This window comes from Oxyura jamaicensis, chromosome 1, assembly GCF_011077185.1.
Source record: "Oxyura jamaicensis isolate SHBP4307 breed ruddy duck chromosome 1, BPBGC_Ojam_1.0, whole genome shotgun sequence".
Lineage (NCBI taxonomy): Eukaryota > Metazoa > Chordata > Aves > Anseriformes > Anatidae > Oxyura > Oxyura jamaicensis.
In genome coordinates, this window is record NC_048893.1 from 20,043,559 (window position 1) to 20,062,421 (window position 18,863).

The following is an 18,863-nucleotide window of genomic DNA, read 5'->3' on the forward strand; positions in this document are numbered from 1 at the left end:
AGAAAGAAAGAAAGAAAGAAAGAAAGAAAGAAAGAAAGAAAGAAAGATAGAAAAGAAAAACATTTCCTGAGTTTAGTTAAAAGGATTTTGCAATTCTGTAAATACTTTTCAGGAATACGCTGAAAATAATGTTGTCTACTGTCTCTGCCCTTCAGCCACGTTCTGTTATCTCGATGATTTATGTTGAAAGATGGACATTATCTAAAAAGTGAAACTATTGAATTAAGTTGACCATATTCACAATACATAGGATCTAATGCAACACTCTGCAAGGAATTCACTGACTTACCACAACAGGGAAAACAGACAGTGAATTAACAGAAAGTGTACCTGAAGATATTGTAGTGTCTCTCTGCCCTGAGATCACAGTTGTTACCTAAATCTATTCTCTTGATTAATTTGGTTGTCTGCTTGTAAATACTCTCTGATTTTTTTGAAGCAAGGACTGACTCAGTCTGTTTATACATATATACAAATATATACACAGATATATGTTTGTGTGCATGTGTATATATATATATATGGAACCTCATGGCCTGTTTCTGATGCTATTCACTGTGAAACAACACTAGTCTCATTGAAATAATGGGACTACTTAGACAACCACTAATACTAAAATAAAAGAACTATAATGTGGATAATCATTTAAGTGGAGAACCATGTTAATTAGAGAGTGCTTTATTTGAGGATTTTTTTTTTTATTTTTTATTTTTTATTTTTTAATCCAAAATGATACATTTACTAATTTTGGGTAAAGACAGATTTGATAAAAACACAAGTTAATTACCTATGCAGCTTCCATTTCAATAGTTTTCTCTTGCTGGCAAGGTTATTCCTTGATTTCATTTCTTTTCCCAGGACTTGTAGTGAAAGGCCTGTGTTGTTTTTATCATCTGCTCTAATGAACAGGAGCTGAAAGAGGTCATGTCAGATTCACTTCCTTGTTGTGTTCTGGGATTGTGAAATAAAGGTAGCATGACCTTAGGAAATACCTTTCTGTAAGAGTGAATTATTGTTTGAAAGCTCTTTAGGACAAAAGTGTATATTTTCCACAACTTGCAATTTTTGTTCACAGATGCCTGAACATTGCTTGCATTTCTTGGGCTCTAAGATCTAAGATGCAGTGCTAGGTAGTATGCTATATACTGTTCAGATTCATGAACTGGTCTTAATGGTTCATTTCATTAAGAAAACTATTTGAAAGATAAGGGATGAAATTGTCAAGTGTCATGTGTAGGCCAATGGGTTAGTTGTACGTCTCTGAACAAGGACTGCCTCCTGCTATTTGTTAAGCACCTTGCACAATAGATTCCAAATTCTAATCAAAAAAAGGCCTCAGACATATAGCACAAGTACATATTGCTTTCTATTTTCATATTTTCACACACACTTTTATTTATTTATTTATTTATTTATTCTGATGTCCAAGCAAGTTCAAATAGCTGGAACAAATAACTGAATTTGAATTAGTGTCTGTCTATACCAGAGCTTGGAACTGTGAACAGTGCCTGAGTACAACCAATTTATAAGGCAGAATTGTTTCTTAGAGAAGTATTACTGCTCTGATACTTATAGACAAAAGGAGTTGACCTTTACATCATTGTTCCTTTTTGATTTTTATGTGTGTAAAATGATATTTGAGCTATGTCTCTAGTTTCTCCTCCCTTGATTTTCCACGAGACCACATAGATCCTACTGCTTTTCAGAGACACAAGACTAGTGTCTAAATAGAGTAATAGCAACAGAAGTATGAACAACAAAGTGAAGATGCTTACATCTTTTTTTAAATATGTTTTATCTAAAGAGGAATTTATCACAGATCAGTAATGAAGGTCACATTTGGTCTTAAGGGAGGGATTTATGTTCTAGTTTTATGTAAAATTTTTAGTAAGATATCCTAAAATTACAGAATCAAAAAATCATAGAATATCCCGAGTTAGAAGGGACCCATAAGGATCATCAAGTCCAACTCCTGGCACCACACAGGTCTACCCAAAATGTAGACCATGTGACTAAATGCACAGTCCAATCACTTCTTAAATTCAGACAGGCTTGGTGCAGTGATTACTTCACTGGGGAGCCTGTTCCAGTGTGCATCCACCCTCGTGGTGAAGAACCTCTTGCTGATGCCCAGCCTAAACTTCCCCTGCCTCAGCTTAGCTCCGTTCCCGTGGGTCCTATCACTGGTGTTTATGGAGAATAGGTCACCTACCTCTCCACTCCACCTCACAAGGAATTTGTAGACCATAATGAGGTCTCCCCTCAGCCTCTTCTTCTCCAGGCTGAACAGGCCAAGTGATCTGAGCCTCTCCTCATATGTTTTCCCCTCCAAGCCCTTCACCATCTTCGTTGCCCTGTATTTGAAATATTCTTCATATGTTTCAAATACCTTTATGGTGAGAAATATGTTTTTGGAGAATTTAGGGAGTCAAAATAATTATCTACTACAATTTCTCTTTCAACTTTTGTCCTGGTTTCAGGATCACAAAAACTTTATATGACTATATTATTTGCAATGTTAAAGATGTTATAAACAGGCACTTTAGAGATATATATAAGGAGTCATATTCCAGGATCTTTATTCATCTTATTGATTTCTGATTCACTGAGTAGGTATCAGAAATCATTATACATTTCTGCAGTGAATGCACAAAAGGCTCAACTATAAACTCTAAAGAAATCTTTCAAGGAGTGTCTAGAAGTGCTGTCATGTTTAACTTGTGTAGAAAACAAACAAATAAACAAAACCAAAAACACCAGCAAAAGATTTATTTGACAAGACTGAGAATCTCTAAGGACATGCTACACTTTCCAGTAGTATCTGCTGTACAGCAGAATGAAAAATCAGATGAGCGTACATTTGTAAAAACATGCACTTAAGAATCTAAGATTGAATTGATCTACTGCATAGATGTATATGGGGTCTTTATCTTGGTCCACTGACATAAAATATGTGAATTCATTAGAAAGAGATTAGAAGTTGGCTTAAGTATTGCCCTTGTATTTTCTCTTGATGAGTTCTGAGAGGGTTGGGCTTATGAATCTTGTAAAATCTGAAATGTATATAATCCTTTACGTATTTATTTCTTTTTTATTTTCTCAGCAACATGAGAAATTAGAGTAGTTCAGAAGGAAGGGTTCTACGAAGATCATGAAGTCCAACAGCCAACCACTTCAGGGCTAACCAAATGTTAAAGTACATTATTAAAGGCACTATCTGAATGCCTGTTGAACACTGACAGGCATGGACTCACCAGCCACCTCACTAGGAAGCTTGTTCAAGTGTTTGACCACCCTTGTGGTAAAGAAATTTTACCTAACATCCAGTGTGAAACTCTCCTGGTGCAGCTTTATGTCATTTCTGTTCATGCTGTCATCAGTTACCAGGGAGCAGAGACCAGCACCTCCCTCTGCATTTCCCCTCCTCAGGAGGCTGCAGAGAGTAATGAGGTCGCCTCTCAGCCTTCTCTTCACCAAGCAACCTGTGTCATCAGCTTCTCCTCACAGGGCATGCCTTCCAGGCTTTTTACCAGCTTTGTTGCCCGCTTCTCCTCACAGGGCATGCCTTCCAGGCTTTTTACCAGCTTTGTTGCCCTCTTCTGAACACTTTCAAGGACCTTAACATCATCTTTATATTGTGGAGCCCAGTACTGCATTCTATGGTTCTATAAAGGAATATTATTTTTTTCTTGCTGTTGAGTTTTTATTAAAACATGTAAAAGCATTCATGTATTTTCCAACTGTTTCCAATTGCTTAAACATCATTACATTTCTTCATGTAACAAGCTAGATACCAATGCTGTTAAAGGTTAGTATCAAAAGCTTTCCTTCATATATCAGATAGTCGTCACTATCTACAGATTATCTTTTTAGTTAGACCCACATTATCCACTGTCTTAATGCACTGAACTTATGAGATACTAACAAAGGTATTTTGATTTCTCATTTTTCCACTGGAATTCCTAGCTCTTACACTGAGGCACAAATACTTTACATGACAATTGAGGCTTCTAGATGGGTATACTGATAATTTCAGATATCCTGGAATTTAGTAAACTTTTGGCTTACCCAAACATTTTACTGGAAATTAAATAAAATTGGTAGAGAGAGAGAGAGTAGAAGTATTGTCAAGTCCAACAGTTTTTAAAATTACAATATTCTAACTCTTGATTATTATTATTTTTTAATTTCCTTTCTGATTCCTTATTCAATATGTTTTATAAGGTCGTACCTTCACAGTTATTATTTTAATTTTTAATTTTTAATTTTCCATTTTTAATTTAACTTTTATTTCTCATTACAAGACTTATATATCTCCATGACCTGGAATGTTAATTAATATATCAGTTTTGAATCACTGGAGACATGCCTGGAAAGATTTTTGAGTGGACTTGCTATCTAAAGTAATCCTGGGACAATGTAAAGGAGACACTGAGGTGCCTCCTTCTGTTGATGTAAGCAAGCTATACTTGCTTAAGTATGAAGAGTAAGAAGAATTAACAGAAGATAAAAATTCCCCTCTCAAAATAATAATTTTAAGCTTGAAGGCAAAATTCTAGATGATCCTCATAAGAAGGAAGAAGTATTTCTACCTACCTGTAAAAAGACAGTTACTATGTAACTGTCCCAAGCCTCGAGACTGTGACAGAGTATGTGGTTGTGCACATGGCATGGAATAGGTTGCCCATAGAGGTTGTGGAGTTTCGCTGGAGATCTTCAGAAGTTTCTTGGATATGGTCCTGAGCAACCTTATTTAGATATGCCTGCTTGAGCAGCAGGGTTGAACCAGATGATCTCCACAGGATGCATCTAACCTTAAACAGTCTGTGATTCCATTACTCTATGAAATGAGACTGGGACAAGATCTGGATTTATACTATTTATATTATTCATACTCCTAATTTCCTCTGGTTTCTCTGAGAAATAAATTTAGGCACCTAGTCTAGAAGAGAACTCCAGCATCTTTTAATATCTCCCAGGGTCTGGATGATGTGTGGAGACATTACAGAAGATCCCAGATTGCATAATGTTAAAGTGTGTTAAAATGTGACATTTAAAATTCAATGTAAACCTGCCTAGGCCAATTAAGATATTTATTTGTTTATTTATTTACTTATTTATATTCTATTATATATATATATAACACTATATTCTTTTCCATTTGCTCAATATGAGTTGTAAAAATTATACCAAAAAAGTATTTTACAATTTTTCAAATGTACCTTTTTCATTTTATTTTTTCATTTTATTTAGCTATAACATACACAACATTTTAAAAAAAAAAATTACCTGAGAAAATTAGGTAACTTGTTTGTGGATAATGAATAATATACATCCTTTTGAAGTCATTCCAATAAGTATTTATCCTATAAAAAAAAAAAAAAAAAAAAAAAGCTTCTATTTATATTTGATATACTTTTATTCTGTGCGTTGATTTGAATTTTTAAAACTCGTGTATACCTGAAAACCATATTCTTAGGGAAAGAAAACATTTCATTGTAGATTTCTTCTTCTTCAAGATCTTCACAGAATCTTAGTCACGATAAAAACAAATCTGTAAAGAATGTTGGCTGAAGATAACAAATAAAACTTTGAAATATCATTGCTTGATTTCATCTGGTATTTTTGTTGTTGTTGTTGTTGTTGTGTTTAAACACAGACAAACTATCTGCTTTGGAAATCCATTTATTGGCCCTAGGGACTAACAATATTCATAAACATATTTTTATAGTATATCAGAATCCTATCTTCATGCTTTCCCAATATGTATGTCTATCACAAGGTCAGTAGGAATTGAATCCTTTTGCAAAGGGTTAGTATTATTTACTAAACTGTGAATTTTGAATTGATTATCTTTGTTTCCACAAATCCAAGTGTTTAAAGAAACTTACAATGCACAGTTCAAATTTATACTACAGTATCAACATTATTCAGGTGTAGATTCACAATTATTAAGAAAATCACTTAAAGCAATGCAACAGTAGCTCTTTCTAGTGATTCATTCATACTGTTATAACTGCAGTGGAACAACTGACTTCCTTCAGAGTAGGCCTTTCTTGGGATAATGGACAAAATATTAATATATTTTGTATTTTTCTGTTCCAAATTTTTCATTATCTAGTGATGATTTCAAGAACTAAGACATTAAGAAATTTTCCAAATGCAGTTTAAACCTAAACATCCCACTCTATTGTCATGCACAGCATGACAAATAATTTTCTATTGCTAGAAATCTCATATGTAGCTTTTACAATAATTATGTTATATCTGCTAATGGTAGGTTTGGCCAAAGGCTATTCAACATCACCAGCAGTGTTCTTTAAATCAAGCAAGAGCAAGTTTCTCTTTTATACCCGGAGTCTATGCAACTAGGAATTCACTATTAAAGGGCCCAAACTCCCAAAGACTGGATAGCATTTAGGATATACACACTTCTGAAGATCTGTGTAATATCACATGTGAGTTAGCTGAATCCCTTCATCTCACCACCCTATTTTCTCTGCTGGTCACAATGTTGTTCCTATGGTCTTTTTTCACCCAGCTACTTTTTATTCAAGTTCAATGAGTCAGATATGCGTATTACCTAAAGATGAATACATATTTGAACAATAACATGAATAACATTGAACGACTACATTAGAGACTGTAGTACATAATTGGCTGCATACATCATAGGTGACTGATGAAGGTGTGAAAAGACAGAGTCATGATTTCCTAACTTATTTGAATTGTAAATTGGTACCATAGAGTTGCAGTGCAGACTGAGACCTCAAAGAATAGAATTTTTGCAAGCATGTACATGCACATACACACCATGGTGTCTGGAAAAAAGATGTTGCTTTACAAAAACGGATGCTTTCAAGCTGGATCACCTGAAGGCTTAGGAGATAAAATCTCATTGGTTGTCCCTACTACAATGCTTTGTTTTAACAATAAATATTAGGTCTCTGCAAGTAGGACCTCTTAGAAAACAGGGATAAAAGGTAGAATGTAACTTCAGTATTGTATCAGTCTTGTATTGCTGTGCCATTGTGGGATTTGATGCAGCTGAATTGTTCTTCAAAGTATAAAAGAAATAATAATAATAATAATAATAATAATAATAATAATAATAATAATAATGTTTGCTCAGGAAGTATCTCATCTGTCCCAAATTTGTGACCTTAAAACAGTGACATGTTTCCTCTAGGTGCACAGCAGAGACACCTGGAGGAACCATGATAACATAAGAAAACACTGAAGTGACTAAAAATGGTAAAACATATTTTATGATCCTGGAAATAAAATAATAATAATAATAATAATAACAGCTGAAAGGAAGGAAGCAGAATGAGAAGAATATTTCCATCACCAAAAATTAAACAGATGTGAGAAACAGCTGCAGCTCAAGTTCCTATTGATTTTGTAGAGAGCTTCTTCAGAGAAACATCATCCAAATCCTGAAAATCTAAAAACAAACCATTAATGAAAAGTGAATTGAGCATTTTGCATGAATGAAGGTAAAACTGAGAGACAAGAAAAGGAATAGACAGGCTTTGCAAATCTTCCTTGTTTCAAATTACACTGGTTTATTTTTGTCCTTTCTTCTTAGGACATGATGAACAGTAGTCACATCTCTTATCATGTTATCCTCATTTTATTCATTTTTTTCTCTCTTTCTCTCTCTGTCTCTCTCCTTTTAAAATCTAGCCTTGTACTAGATACAGTACAGAAGGTGCAAACAAGAGCCTGAAAACCTAAGCAGTTCATATTCAAACAATTTATACAACATTCTTGCTTTCTGGTTAACAGCAAAAGCTAATAGACCCAGCTAAAATAAATGTTTGTTTAAAATCTGGTACCTTCAACTTCACTCTTGCAATAAATGTTGCTGTCAATAAAACCAGAGAACAAATTTTATATTCTTCATATTCAAGGATGAAAAACAAGTAAAAAACAAAACCAAAACAACAAACAGACAAATACATCACAAAACTATTATGCACACTAAAATACCGAAACACATACAAATGAAATTTATAAAACACCTTGTCAAAACTTTCCCAGGAGCCTCTTCCCACTGAAACCACTCATTTGGAAGGACTTATTATATGATGGCTTCCAATTCAGGAAGACTTGAAAACTAATATACAGTTTGTATCATGGAGCAGACCATCTGCTGCAAAAAGTTCCCATATCAAAAGAACAGAGGGACTAGTTCCCAATTAATTAGCTATTTTAGGAGAATTGGATATACTCTTTCCAAGATGGTTATAGCTGACAAGACAAACATCTTTCTGTCAAGCTCTGTCTGTTTGCCTGTTAGTCTAGCTAGAATATTGGAGAAAAGTCAGAGAGATGTTTATTGTTTATATCGTTCTTGTCCTTCCTCCTTCCCCCACCAAATGAAAACCATCCCAGGAACTGGGTCATTGAATATAGTCATAGTCTTTTTTATCCAAAGTTGTTTTGTTCTCTTGTTCATGGTAAATATACAAATGTCCCAATGAAGGCATATCAAGGACAAAGGGTATTATGGGAGTAGATTTCAAATGTTATTTATAGCAAGATTTTCTAATGTGCAGCTATTAATAGCAACTCATTGCACAAGAGGTGAATGAACAATACAGATGTCTCAGTCTCTGCTGAAGGAGCTATTCTTTTCCCAAAGAAAAGCCCTGTTTGTACAAGGCACCATTTACAAGTCTATTGTTTTTTTTTTTTTTTTTTTTTTTTTTTTTTTCATAACTATGAAATAATGTTGTTTTATCTCTTTCAGCTGAGCTGAGCTGAGCTGCTGGCTTCCGTTTGGCAGCTTCACAAACAATCTGTGTTCAGCAAGCCATGCTTAGCAGTCCTTAGAGTGGGTGACAGGAAAGATTGCACACCAAGACAGGGAGACAGCATGGTTTCCTCATAAAACCAGTCTTTGAAGCTCAGGATCATAGGAAAATCTAGTGAAGGGAGCAGGTATTTAAAAATCCCAAGTGGGTTTCACAAAGAATAACAAAAAATCATTGTTTTCAACTTTGTTTTCAACAAAGAGGCCATGAAAGGTAATGTGAGCTTTTATGACATAAGTATATCTGTAGACCTATATATATATATATTTTCTTTCATAAAAATAATGCTTGACACCTTTAAATAAACTCAAACTGGTCAGAAAACTGCAAACATAGGAACACATAAAGAAAAGTACAGGATGAACAGCTTACTCTAAAGCATTCTGGAAGCTATGTCTATAAAAGACCGATCAATAATTGCACTGGGAGATACATTCATTTACAGAATAAAGTTGCAAAATCACATCCATGTTTTTGGTTAAGTAGACTGGTTCTGCGTCTAGGGAATGATCGGCTACAAGTCTCTGAGAAACTCATTTAAATGTGTCTTGAATTGACTATATGCATAATACATAATACAATAACAGCTCAAAACATACATAATAGCTCAAAACTCTATCAGAAAGTTTGCTAGACTTTGAAAAATCCTTCCTCATCCTACTTTCTGTTTCCATTTCTAAGGCCCCAGTAGTCAAAGGGAGAGAAGTGCTCATAAACTAAATTCCATTTTTCCCTCATTTTCTTTTTCATGCTTCACAACTTTATTTAGTGAGATGAAACTGAGCCACATGTTAAGTGGTTTGAAAGCTACATTGAAAAGACATGGCAGAAACACAGGCTGCTTTCTTTCCTGAAAAGCTTTTTTCATTTCAGAACTGAGTTTTTTAAAGTAACTTGAGTTTTTTTCTGGGGAAAGGGCTTCTGTGCTAATCTCATAAATTCACCTCTAAAATAAGTTAATGTTAATAGTGTTAATAGAAAAATATTAAAAAAAAAAAAAAAGATCTATAAAAAACTGAATGAACTATAATGCTCTTAATATTAATTGCTTCCACTCCTCATGATTTGGTGGAGATGTTCAAGAGAAACCTGATCTGAAAATCTTGCGTTATGGAATGGGTAGCTTTTATCTTCATGGGAGAAACAACTGTATCCTTGGAAACTAGGAACACGTTTTTGTTTTCTGCACCAGCTCTTCCAGTTTCAGTCATATTTTTACAAAAAGATGACAATATACACCCTTACATTTCCACAAATCTGCCACGTAAGAGGAAGAGACAGGCAGAATACAGAGTTTCTTAAGAAGGCTCATTTATGAAGAGAAAACAAAACTTTGTGACCTTTCCTTTGATCAATTATTTCCAAAATATCAATATATATATCAATTATTTCAAAAAAAAAAAAAAAAAAAAAAGACTACTGAATGATAGAGGAAGTACTAGTGGAAAAATAATTATCTGAATATTTTTATTGAGAATTGCATCTAAAATTGTGACTTTGTCTTGACATTTTGTAACAGGAATTCAATCACCACAAATTATTCATGCACCTTTAGAAAAACAGCAACATACCACCAACTAGATTTTCTCCCTTGAATGAAGCATGCAAATTAGTATCCAGATAGATTAATGAATTGAGAATGCATGAATAATGAATGTTTTTGACTCTTAAACAGAATTAGGAATGTGTATCCTTTCTAATCTATCATTCAGTTTGTATCTTCAGCATTGAGAAGTAAAATGACAGCACAAGGCTATCAATAAATACATTTTAAGAAACATGAACAAAATAAAGCCCCACACCAGTGCACTACTTCCTTACCTTTCAGTTTTATACATTTGTTAGTGGGATCACAGATCTTGTTGCCATCGTCTTCTGGAATGATCCATATTAAAACTTTCTCATTTCTGGTTAGCTTTGAATTATACTTTAAAAAATAAAAATAAAAATAAAAAATCTAGTTTTCTGTTGATTCAATATCTAAGATCATGGTGATCTTCAGATTTAATCAAACATCTTACAGCAATAATACTACACTTCAGACAAATATAGAGTAGTTTAAATAAAGTTTTGTTTTGGTTTGGTTTGGTTTTGGTTTAATTTTGGTTTGGTTTATTTTGTGAGATCAGCTTGTACATGAAGCAGATCTTTTGAAGGATTTCAGGGTTGGTAGAAATTACTTCTATTTTATTATGAACAGTGCATTCATTTCTTCTGTTGGGGATTTTGGAATCAAGAGCAGCATCACATAAATTAAATATTTTTAGTGCATTAAGAATTATTCTCTCTTTTAAACATTTAGTTTCTGAAAGCTGCACTGGAAACTGCAGTCCTTTATCTGGTCACACACTGCAGGCAAAGTGTGGCACAAGCATCTGCAAGGGAGTTCTCCACAGCCGCCCTGCCAACAACTTGAAGCCTGATTTGGAAAACCTAACCTCTCCATGAGCATTTTAGACAGCACATTATCTAAACCTGGCCCTTTCTGAGAAGAGCTTGGTATTTCTACAGATTTGAATATGTCTGAAGTTTTCCTATTTCCTGATACATACACTAGATACTCCCTAAACTCTTTTGATTTTAGCCATGAGCTCCCACTCAACATCATAACCAGGTGCACTGCACCAAATGTAAGCATAAAAGTATGTTCTGTTAAAGTTCTTAAAGTCATGCTTTACCTTGCAAAATGTTATGATTTTAAATGAAACAACTCAAATTTAGAGGTTTATTTTTTTTTCCTTTAGTCATTTATACATGAAGATGTATACATACCTATAAGGTTGATTTTATATACAGAGATGCCTTTGTCTATCAGGTTACTGGAGACCACAAAATAAATTTCCTGGCTTTTTTCACTTTGATAGTTCTGTTGTGCCATGGCATTTAAGAATTGCTACTGCTTGTAAGCGTATGGTGTCTCAACAGTAAGGAATGCAATCATGTCTTTGGTGCGTGAGGTGTAATTATTTTAAGTTGAAAAAGACCTCCAGAAAAAGGGTCAGAAGGTGGGGTTCTGAGAAATAAATCATAGGTGTCTATAAAAAATTTCTTTAGGGTTAAAGAAAAGATGAATTACCGATGTAAAGTTTAACAGAAAGTTGAACTGTAGCTGGGCCTGTGTTTACTGGTAAAAGCAGAGGCTTGAGAGTTTAGAATTCTGACTCTTCCTGTTACTGAATATGTGTATTCAGGCAATTCTACCTTCCAGCTTTTGTTTAGCTTTCAGTAAAGCATATGTCATCAGAACTTATGATTTTAAGTTACCAGATTGTCTATGATTTCAGCAAGTCAGTAAGAAAGAGATTTCATTTTTTTCCTATAAACATGGTTGAAAGGAGACTTCATTTCATTACTTAAAGGAAAGTGTTTTTTATACAAGGAGTTTATATTGAATTATCAAATTAAGACTAAGTGGAGATTCTCCCACTGATTTCAAGTAACGCTTGCTGAAGCTCTAAATCAGCCCAGGGCTATATCAGACACATATGAAATATATGGAATAATATCTACATTTTATGTACAGAAATACCTTTCTCTAGTGTAAGACAAACAGTTATTTTCACATCACTTATCAGAAGCCATTGTATTTTAAATTTGTAGAAATTGAAGTGCTTTAAGGAAAGGAAAGCTTAAGAGAAAATTAAATAGTTGAAGGAAACAGACCAGGTTTATAGACATATACAGAAATAATGAACAGGCTTTCACAAACATTTATGTGTGACTACTTGAAAGAGTAAGCTTTGTCAATGCTAAGTGTGTTGCCAACAATATTTAAATCCATAGATGCAGATACAAACTCAAGACTAGAGATGTCTGAAACAGTATTCAGTATTGTTTTCTTGAAAGTTATTTGACTTAAGTGAACTGCTGGAAACTTATTTCCACAACTCAGTTGCACTTACTGACTGCATTAAAGCAGCTTATTTTGGTTTTGACAAGTTACCAGTATAAATGAAAAAGACTTTGATTTATTATAAATTGCAATTTAGCAGGATGTTATATAACCAATAGATTCACTTATAGAATTGTAGAATCATTAAGGTTGGAAAAGACCTCCAAGATCATCTGGTCCAACCATCCCTCTGCCACCAATATCACCCACTAAACCATGTCCCTAAGTACCATGTCCAACCTCTCCTTAAATATCCCCAGGGGTGGTGACTCCACCACCTCCCTGGGCAACCTGTTCCAATGACTGTCTACTCTTTCTGAGAAGAAATGTCTCCTAATTTCCAACCTGAACGTCCCCTGGCATAACTTGAGGCCATTCCCTCTAGTCCTATCACTGGTTATCTGGGAGAAGAGGCCAATGCCCAGCTCCACACAACTTCCTTTCAGGTATTTATAAAGAGCAATAAGGTCTCCCCTGAGCCTCCTCATCTCCAGACTAAACAACCACAGTTTCCTCAAATGCTTCTCTTATGACTTGTGGTCCAGACCTTTCAACAGCTTTGTAGCCCTTCTCTGGACATATTCCAGGGCCTCAGTGTCCTTCTTGTGGTGAGGGGCCAAAAACTGAACTCAGTACTTGAAGTGCAGCCTCACCAGAGCAGAGTACAGGGGGATGATTGCATCCCTGGTCCTGCTGGCTACACTATTCCTGATACAAGCCAGGATGTGGTTGGCCTTCTTGGCCTTCTTGGCCTCCTGGGTACACTGCCAGCCATGTTCAAATACAGTTACTGCTATATTTGATTTTCTGAGCATTTATTTTCAAGTACTTTAAAATAGATGACAAAAGATAATTCATAAAATACGTAACAATTTACACATGACAAAACAATATAACATGTCACTAAAAAAGAACCTGCAATAACTTAAAAACAACATAATGTTTATTCAGATCTCTTTCCAAAAATGTAAATGTCTTTGCTCAGTATATCCTGCAGTATAATATGAATACCTATCAATTCAACCTCTTGCAGTTGTGTGTTTGGACCATTAATATATAACCCCTTAAGCTGTTTATGTTTCAACTAACTAACTAAAAAAAAAAAAAAAAAAAAGAAAAAAGAAAACTTCCAAAATATACATGCTTACCTGTTTGAATTCTAATCTAAGTTTGTTAGATGTCTGCTACACACTCTGGTTAGAAAACTAATAGTTCCTTAAAATTTAGTAAGACTTAAGTGATATTCAGCTTTCTAAGTGAAAGCATTTCACAAAAGTTTTGCTCAGCCTCTGAAGAAGCTAAAATTTCACCAGTACCATTCCTTAAACATTTGTATCACATTTCAAGATGAGATTGTTTGCCCTCTATACTTCACTGATTGCAATGATCCCACCAGTGCTAGACAAATAGCTTATATAAACACCTGTTTTTTATCGCTTAAAATTACATATTTCACTTTTGGACTAAATATCACTTCATTATGTTCTATGAAAGTCCTAATCTGACAGGATATTCAAAAACTATACAATGAGTTCTAAAAGAAGCAGAACATGTTAGAGCAAATTTCACTCAAAAGTACATCTAGGGAAGAGCAATACATGTTTCATAAAATAAAATCAGTAGTTGATCACTTCACCCAAGGAATGTGAAGTTATACTGAATCCAAGTCCTCTGTCTGACTTGTCCTGACTATCCTCATCCTTTCTGTTATCCTAAATATTAGACTTGAAATGGATTATCTAATTTATCTAACTTTAATCTCATCTCATTGACTTTTACTATTCTGATGAAGAAAACAGAAAAAAAAAAAAAAAAAAAAAAGTGGCATACAGAGAAAGAGAACACATGAGACAGAGTCAGTCCTTCAAGCCAGTGACAAGAGCATTCATCTAGCAAGGGGAAATTTTATTTCTTTTTGAACACTGCCTGTGCATTTTACCACATCAAGTGTATAATAATACTTTCAGGCAGGGAAGGAACCAAGGTGTTCCGTTTCCTGATCAAATATTTCAGTTGCTAGACTGATATTTAAACTTTCTAAGGGATAGGATGGGTGAGGAAAACATCTGTTAAGTGAAGTAATTATCTAAATTTAAACATGTAACATAAATACTTAGGAGAGAGAAGGAAGTGAACCCAACATTACACAGGTATCCTACTGAACACTGCAGGCTTTCTCTGGTCTCAGAGACATGAAATTTAGGTTTGGCAATGATTCTGCTCAGTATATTGGTCTCAGCCCACTCTGAACTTCACTCTTTGCATGTGGTGCAGCAGGAACATTGATGACAAACTTAGGTTATGAATCAGGTAATCATGTGGAAGTCAAATATAGCATAATGTTCGTGAACCTACATGCATTTTATGGATGTCACCCTTTGGACCTAGTTATAGTTTATAGCACATCTCCTTTCATAGGTCTGGTAATTTAGAGTTATAATATGAAAGCAAACTCAGTTTTGCTTCACTTTGAAAACTGTATACAATACCAGATTCTAGTGTAAATAAAAGACAGATTTTTTGTCTTTATCCACTACAAATAAGTTATTTATAACATTTCAGATGATGTATTTTCCATAAAGCCATAAAACATTAAGGGTTCTGGAGCTTCACAAAGTGAGGCCACAGAACTCTTACCTCAGGTATCAACTAGAAGGTTTTCAACACTAAAAATACAATTTCCTCAGCAGAAGTCTTGTAAAAAGCACCATAAGTACAGTTTACTTTTACATTGCCTTTATTCTAAGTCTGTTCTTTATCCTAAGGCCACACTAAGACTGGCCAAAGCAGATATGTCAACTCAGAAACTTTACCTAGCCAGCACCTCATTTAACTATTGAGGTGCTCTATTACACAGAGGCTCTTCCAGTCTGTCAGTGTCCTTCTGGTGCTTCTCCTGTTTGATCATGCATCTAATCCAACTCATTCTGAGTTGTCTCGTAATCTGGGGACTGCAGTTCTCACATCCCCTCTTTTGGAATAACCCGTCTGATGTGGATGCTGAGAGGACATCTTGGGGATCTCCCTCACCTCAATATGGGCCAACAAGACTGACAAGTAATCTCCTTGGCAAGGACGCCTTAAAAATAATTGAATAGCAAATAAAAGGAGGATATAAAAATGTGCATGTTCAAAAAAATAAATAAATATAAAAACTAAACTGTATTTTAAACAGAACAGTAGACAACACACAGAATATCTGAGGCACCAAAAGTCAAAAACAGAGAGCTTTTTTGACATTACTGTCTCATATTTTTGGTTGCTGTAATAAACAAACAAGTATCTGTGAAACTGTAAAAATGTAGTAAAGCTTTGTAGTCAGTCCAAGATACAATAACGGGGGAAGAAAAGCTTATAACCTTTACCCTTTCCCTTTCTAAATATAATGTTCTCTAATTTGAACTTTGCTCCAAAAAGTAGAGTTTTTGACGGAAAATAATACAGAGGTGCAGCAGGTTATGCCAACAGCTTCAGAGATCTATTTTAATCTGAAGAGACAGGAACAATTAATTTATTCCTCCCCAGACCATTTTAATAAGGTAAAAAAAAAAAAAAAAAAAAAAAAAAAATCTGTCTGCCTCCAGGAAGATATGTTTCTCACTAAGAAAAACATCAGGCTCCAGGATTTTATCCTTTACAAACCATGAAAAACAGGAAAAAGGATTTCAGTTCCTGATATGCTAGCAATCCGTGGTAATTCACAATCACGCACCAATGACCAGCTTGTTTGGGACATTGTTTTCACAGTTGAGAGTTGCTGCTGTCTAAAAGCATTATTGGAGAGAAAGACAAATGATACTTACTACCATTGATGAAACTTTTCTCTGTTTTATCTTCTTATGTCTTCTTTTCACTGACAAAAGATAAAACTCCATTTTGGACATATATAAACAGCAGTATTATCAGGCAATGCTGAGGTGCAATTAACTTATTTTATCCCGGGTTAACACGGTTGCTACCGTTTTTCCAAAAGCTGTAGTTGTGAAGCCCATGGTGCTTCTGAAAACATTAAAATGATGTTTTGAGACACACAAGACTACAAGATCTACTTTAATGAGAAATGATGCATTTCTATTTGTTAAGAGTCACAGAGATATTTGAGTGAAAAATACTGTTTGCATTAGGCACTAATTTAACAAGGTGTTAGATTTTTTTTTTTCAAAATTGTGCCTTACCCATTTTTTTGCATGCAGCTTCCAGTCCCTTCACAATATGTGATTTGCTCAAATAAATACAAATGTTTTTGTAATTTAAAGGGCTCACAACTGCAGAATCTATATAAATTTGAAAATTTTTATACAACTGAGTATAAGCAGAGAGTTCCAAACTCAAATATACCAAGTCTGACCTGAGAGTACTGCTTTCTCCAGAGGTAAGATACAGTTCAACCCCATAACATTTCTTCTAAAGGCAACATACCAGTTGTGGCAAAAGCTGCATAATGGTCTTGTGGATTGGAGTTTTTGGTCTCTTGCAGTCAGCTACAACAAACAAACAAACAAACAAACAAACAATAATAATAATATTTATTATAATAATAAAAATTGTTCCTTTACACAGACCTTCATTCTGTGATCAGAGCCATTTTATTCTTAGAGCTGGGTATAAAAAACTGAATGCTATTTCCTTGAGCAATTTGATGCGGCAAGTCAACAGCTTCACTCACTGCAGGCTAGTTATTCAGTGTATGTCCTCTGCCTGTAACATGTTTTGTATAGGGCAAGCCTACAGGAATATGCTGTGGCCTGCAGGCATGGCAGCTCAGTCTTCCAGGTAACTGTTCCGGTGCTGTGACATGGCAGAAAAATAAATAATTTAATTAAAAAGGACAGCATCCTGCAGAACAGCTAGTATATCATTCTTAACAGGATATATTTGGTAAATATCTAACCAGTTCTCTTCTTCCTATATCCATCTGAGTACATCGAAAAAAAAAAAAAAATGACTTCAAGGCCTGTTGAAACAGGACATACACATCAGAGTTGTCAAACCTTGCTGTGTGGAAGTGTAATACCTAAAAGAAGTGCTGTGTTTATACCAAAGCCTGCATCCTTCACAGCAAAACAAAGATCTCATTCGTAGCTTTCCATACTGCAAGTCCATAAACAGTTTTTTTTTGTTGTTTTTTTTTTTTAGTTCAGAAATCTGCACTGTTTGAATATTGCTTTGAATATTGCTCAGTTAATTTATTGCCAAACTACTTTATATATTGTTGTTGTTTTTTTTTGCAACTGTATGAATGGATATTTCTAAGAAAGCATCCAATTACTAAAGTCCATTTAAAATAAAAAATAAATCTCTTACCCTTATACTTATGTAGATAAAAATGAGACAATGCTTAGATCTGCAGAAAGCCTGAATGGTTCAGAGAAAGTGTTGTTACATGTTTGAAAAGAAGGTTTTGAAACATATCAATGGCAACACTGAATTGTGGACATTCTTCATCATTTCATTATAAAATAAATGTTACTCTGCTATATTTACCAGTCATCAATGGGCATAGCAACAGCCAAATACTGGAAAAAATTCATAGACATTTTAAGAACATGAAGGACAAGGTATTACAAATCTGATATTTCAAATATTTCAAATTATCTTTTTTCCCACCTAAACAAAACAAAACAAAACAAAACAAAAATATAAAAAATGCACAAAGCATTAAGTGTCTTCTGAATATTAAAATCCCAACTGTTTATCAAATATTGTTAAATATCAAAGCCTGTCAGCACGTAGTTGAAAATCTCCTGCATTTCCTCAGGTCTTCGCTACCTCTTAAGTTACATTTTCAGCACTATCAATCTCTATGATACACATGGAAAGTAAGCATAGAAAACAACATAAACACTTCAAAATTGCATAATGTTGTTAGTTCTTCATATTTTGAATTTGTATTTTTTCTCATATTTCTAAGCCCAACGGATGAATACTACTGCTTCTTACCAGTGTGGAAGAAGGTTTTGTGTATAATAGTAACACTTAATGGTAGGTTTTTCTCATATGGCTCAAATTTTCAAAACCAGTTGTGAAGAGAAATAGGTATTCCAAACAAAGTGATACGGCTATGCACCTTCAAAGTGCAAAAAGAAATACATATATATATATATACAAATGAATTAACAAATTAAAATGAAACCAAAGCCTTTATGTTA

The 18,863-nt window shown here is 34.3% G+C and overlaps 1 long non-coding RNA gene across 2 annotated transcripts in view; it reads right to left on the minus strand.

Annotated features, from left to right (window-relative positions):
* Positions 1-14,548: 14,548 nt before the first annotated feature.
* Positions 14,549-18,863, minus strand: part of LOC118157741 — a 43,472-nt gene continuing 39,157 nt past the window's right edge. Inside the window, exons 1-3 of one of the 2 annotated variants that reach the window (XR_004746717.1) lie at positions 18,199-18,235; positions 18,019-18,069; positions 14,549-15,793 (exon numbers count right to left, since the gene is read on the minus strand). This is a non-coding gene — a long non-coding RNA (uncharacterized LOC118157741). Of the gene's footprint in view, positions 15,794-18,018; positions 18,070-18,198; positions 18,236-18,863 lie in introns of those variants that run through there. The other variant, XR_004746718.1, reaches the window with a different exon arrangement.